Raw genomic sequence first — 5,327 nt, 5'->3', positions numbered from 1 at the left:
AACTGTGGCCGGAGAGCGTTGTCGAATGTGACTTTGAGGGGTTTGAGATAGTACCTGTGGAGCCTGTAGTCAACAAGATTGTGTCTTTGGCCAAGATCATGGGGCTGGAGGTGGATAACAATGATATCGATGAGCTTGTGGAAGGGCACAGCCAAGAGCTGACCACCAAAGAGCTTATGGAGTTGCATTGTGTTTCACAGCAAGATGTTGTGGAGGGGAGTTTGTCAGAGGAGGAGGAGGAGGAGGTAACACCAAAGCAACAATCTTCTGGCGCAATAAGAGAAATGCTGAAAGCATGGGAAACTGTTGCATCGTACACTGAGAAGCATCACCTCAATAAGGCAGTGCCTATGCGCACTACAAATTTATTTAATGATAAAGCTGTGTTGCATTTTCACCAAATTTTGAAGCGTCAGCAAAAACAAATGTCTCTAGACAGCTTTCTAGTAAAAAAGAATTAGATATGTATCATAAATAATAAACTAATTATTTCGATTCCCCCCCCCTGCAAATCAAATTCGCATTCCAGGTTGCTTAATTCCGCATAGAAGAAAAGATGAAGATGATTCACGCTCCTTAACAATGTATATATAATTTTCTTTGAATAAACGTTATGCATCAAATTTTTTGAGTATTTTTTCGGCATGGAACGCATTATCGTATTTTACATTAATTTATATGGGAAAAATTGTTTCGCATTACGAGTAAGATTCTGGAACGAATTATGCTCATTAAGCCAGGTTCCACTGTATACCCATCATGTAAAAGATGCTTATATGCTATTTATTTAAAATGCATGTGGTTGCATTAAGTTTACAGATTAAAAATTTTCATTCTACTTCCTTCAGAGATAATTCCTAAAATTATATAGTGTTTTTGCAGCAACAAGTCTCTGTTACACTGTATGTATGTTCCATAAGAGCTCTGTTAGTTAACTGTTGTGCTGTTGATAAAAGGTAAGAAATGAATATGTTGCAAGGGACCTGGCATGGCTCCTGTGTGGGCTGCTACAAAATATCTGCCTGTAGTAAAAGCAAGAAATAATTGTTTTAGAAGAGAATGCTTCTATATTCCATTGAGAGTGGAGGTTTATGGTTATGTAGTTGAATGTACATTTTTATGTTTTTGTGTGTAATGTCTTGTTCATTATTACAACAGAAGCTGCACTGAAATAGTTCTGTATTGTGTTCACTACTTCAGTTTCAGTCAACTTTCCTTATCCTGTAAGAAAACAGTCTGTGCCAGTGTCTGTGTTCCCTCTGAACTTGTTTACCATTTGACAAGTCAGTCTGAACATTGTGCTACGGCACATTTCTGAAAAGAGTTCTGCCTTCTAGGATATAACACCATGTAGTCCATTAAAAGTCATGTGACATTTCAAAGGAACATGTTCCCTCCATCTTTAGGGTCAAAGAATAAGCTAAACAAGAAACCAGAATGAAACAGGTAGCAACCAGAGCTCTGCAGAGTTTATATTCTACTATCCAACTGGTACAGAGTGTCCTTACACATATCATGGCTGTTGTTATCAATTAATAAGAATTAAAACCAGACAGCTTATATTACACTGAAGTCACTGATTAAAAAATACACATTTCAGAACCTTAATTCATCATTGCCAATAATATTGTGTCTTAATAAACTAAGAATGAGAAGAATGTAAAACATAATTACTATGTGTAAAAAAGTGAACAAATCTTCAGACTTTAATTAAAGACAATCGTACTTAATGTAATGCACGTCTTATATAATTAATAGTCCAAGTGTGATAAAGGAAGGGTTGGTACTGGCAGTAACACAGAGGCATTGCAACGAATTTGTGGGTCACTCAGCTTATTGTGTCAGAAAACTGACAAACATTGTAATGGAAGTAAGCTTTGAAATTATCTGACAACTTAAGCATTGTTTCTGTTGCCACAAAAGTTTGTGTGACACAGACAGTAGATTTCATTAACATGTACAGCTTCTGCTGAATATATTTTGACATGGTGAGTAAGAAAATAATAAGGAAAATTGCTGGAATAATACAAGCAATGACCGCTTCCTGCCATATCCTTTCCAATTCATTATTTGCTGTCATCCAAAATACTACTTAGGCTGGGGCCACACAAGCGCACGAAGTACGTCCGTTGCAACAAACGTACTTTATGACCAACGTTGCTGAGGACACCACACAGTTGCAGAATGCGGTGCGTAGTATTTTGTCTGCAATGGAGCCAGAAGAAAGCGTAGCATTCACCTCTCTTGTTTATTTCTACAACATACATCACGACTTTGTTACAATGGACGCATTTTGTGCGCTAGTGTGGCCCCAGCCTTAGACTGATGCCACCAAGTAAACTACCATTAACAAGGAATGCTGGTTTTTGTCAAATGTGAGTAACATTACATAGGCATATCTCCCCCCCAGATTATTTTGGTGAAAATGAAGATTGGAGAAAATAGAAAAATGTGCCAAGTAATAATAATGATAATACAGATATCAAGTATTTAAAAAAGATAATTCGTGTGTTTTGAATAGTCTAGAGCAGGCATTTCAAACTCAACTTGTACAGAGGACCACCTCAGCCCTATAAATAATAGCCCAGGGCCACACTTCAAAATAGAAATATACATTAGATTTTGATACAAGGAAATTTAATTCTATTTATTATTTAGGAATAATTTCAATATAATTACCTAAAGTCACATATCTTACAGTTTTAGAAAGCAAGAGAATGCCATTTTTGACAGTATCAAACAACTTTTCAATATGTAAAAAGAGATTACACAATAAATTATGTTAGAAATAGCAAAACATTGAATTTCCTGCGGCCTGCTAATTTATGTCTGCGTGAGACTTCTTGTCTTCTGGTCTGTTGGAAAATTGTCTTTACAAAAAATATTTCTACTAAAATTTTAATATCAGTTAGCTCTAAAAGTTGAGGGGCCGCATGTTTGACACGGCTGGTCTAGAGCAATAATAAAAGTAGTCTTAAACAGATGAAGTGTGCCTGAAAATCCTGTCTCGCACACAAGATAGATGAAGCTGCAAGTTCAACAGAAGATAATACCCCACTCCAGATTCTGCCTTAACTCTTGCAATATAAAATCATGCATGGACCCCGAGTCCAAAATATTGGCATGCATTAGCTGTGGCATTGTGTGCTGCTGTTTGGTTTGAGGCTCCCCCAACATCTCCCCAGCCATGGATGAGATGCGTGACAATGGCTGTCTGCTGGGCAGAACTGCTATTGCAGCATTGGATTTGACATTCTTACTGCTGTGACTAGGAACAATATTAGCTTAGGTTATGTGACGCCGTGTAGTCTTTTAAAAGTTTACCGACGTTTTGGAGAAACATAGAGAATCTTGCTGAGAGCTTGCATGACTTGCCCTTCTACCATGAAGATGGAGAGTGTACGTTCCTCCCAAACGTTGGTGAACTTCTACCAGACTTAACGGCCCCGCTCTTCATAACTTTTCTTGCTATTCCAATGTTTGTATCTGATGAAATCCTAGAACCCATCCCACCCAGCCCAATTAATTAGCTGCTTGAACAGGTATTATCATAACATGAAGCACGAGAGAGAGCAACACGGGGAAAATGCTGTACGTTGGCGTTGGCGACCTGTCCTAAAATAAAGCATTAGACCAAGACTGAAGACGCCACTTAAAGTGGGAATCCAGATAGAGGTGTTTGAATTATTTCGGGCGCATTTAGGACGCGAGTACGTATAATCATTAAAAGGGTACATATGAAGTCAAGATGCATTCAGAAAAAATTCTCTCCCAGAATTAATTCCAGACCTGAATTTCGTTGGAATTACTTTCGACAACAAGGACACTGCTGTACATAAATAAGTTACAGGAAACACACAAAAAGCCCCTCTTTTGCCACGCATACAGCATATCGTTTAAAAGTGAACATGAAACTATAGTTCGACATTATTGGCACTTTAAGACAGTGGTAACTATATATACCACCTGCTTTAACACCTAGAATTTATGTATTTTACCCACACAGTGTATGTGTTTAGTACTCGTGTGATTCTATGAATAAACAGTTGTTACGCAAACAGCATTAACAAGTTGGTTTTTGTAATGGAGATACAGTGTGTTTCGTGTGAGGTAGGAACTGAATTTGTGATGTTATTTTGGTGAATCTCTAGCTTCAGAGGGTTCCATTGTTTGTCTGTGTGTCGTTCCCTGAGACTGATTGCTATGAAATACCAACGTTTGCTTTACATGAGGGCTGCAGTTTCTGTGGAAAGCAACAATGTTTGTGAGACAGTGGCACCCGCAGTCTTTGAAGTGCGTTTCCGTTCATGTGACCCATCTTGCAGACTTCGCTCGAATGTTACAGGGAAATTCTTCCTTCACTGACCAAGTTACGTGGGGTCCAGTGAAGCTCACTGCATCATTCATCTCACAATTTTTCGGGCCAGTGATATTGAGTTAGTGGCACGCGGGTGGACGGGGAAATTGAAGTCGTGAATTTTCGTTCTTCTGCATTTGTTTTCATGAAATACTTGACGCTTCTACATGGGCATCAGTGCCACGGTGACAGGAGAGGCTAACCCAGCGACACATTTCACCAACAATTGCAAACATCTAAATATTTTATGCAACAATGTAAGCATAATTATGAGCTGTGCTGTTGTCTAATTGTACAGTCCCAACGCTGGCAGGACACTGTAATTGTAGTGACCGGAAGACCCGCACATTTGTATTGCTGCTCGTTCACTCTTGATTTAAGAATTGAGACACAAATGGCAGCATTTGCCGCAGTGTCAGAAAATGTGGCGTTATTTTTTATGACGACTTTCTGAGAAAGTTGAGCAGTTTTACTGGGGAAAGGGGAAGTAATTCGTCGGCCGCGGCTGAATGTCCTGTGCATGCGCAGTCAGACTTCTAGGAACTTTCATGAGTGATTTCATTCACATGAGAATTCTTTTACAAATTATCAAATATTTATGGATTCCTACAGCAATTCCTTTGCCTGCCCTCGAAGAGAGCTGAGGTGTTGAAGTGAGGTTTTGACATACATATGAGTGTCAGTTCACATGCTTCGATTATACTTATTTTTGAAACTAAACGTGATCTTCTGAATGTCTGGAATATTGACGGTTGAAGTGAATATGCTAGAAACATTCTTGCTTCAACAGTTTTATTTTAATCTGTCTTAAAACACGTTCACGTTTGATGAATTACTCTGTCAGTCTTGCCTTTAACAGAGCTACCGACGCCCCTCGATCTCTCGAGCTGAGCCCTGTTAAACTGAGCAAGAAATTCATTTAATAAATTCTGTTTTGGACAAACGGCCACTGTTTTTGTTAACATTTTAG

This window comes from Cryptotermes secundus, unplaced genomic scaffold (assembly GCF_002891405.2).
Source record: "Cryptotermes secundus unplaced genomic scaffold, Csec_1.0 scaffold101, whole genome shotgun sequence".
Taxonomy (NCBI): domain Eukaryota; kingdom Metazoa; phylum Arthropoda; class Insecta; order Blattodea; family Kalotermitidae; genus Cryptotermes; species Cryptotermes secundus.
The sequence above is the reverse complement of the archived record's forward strand: the minus strand, read 5'-3'. Positions refer to the sequence as shown.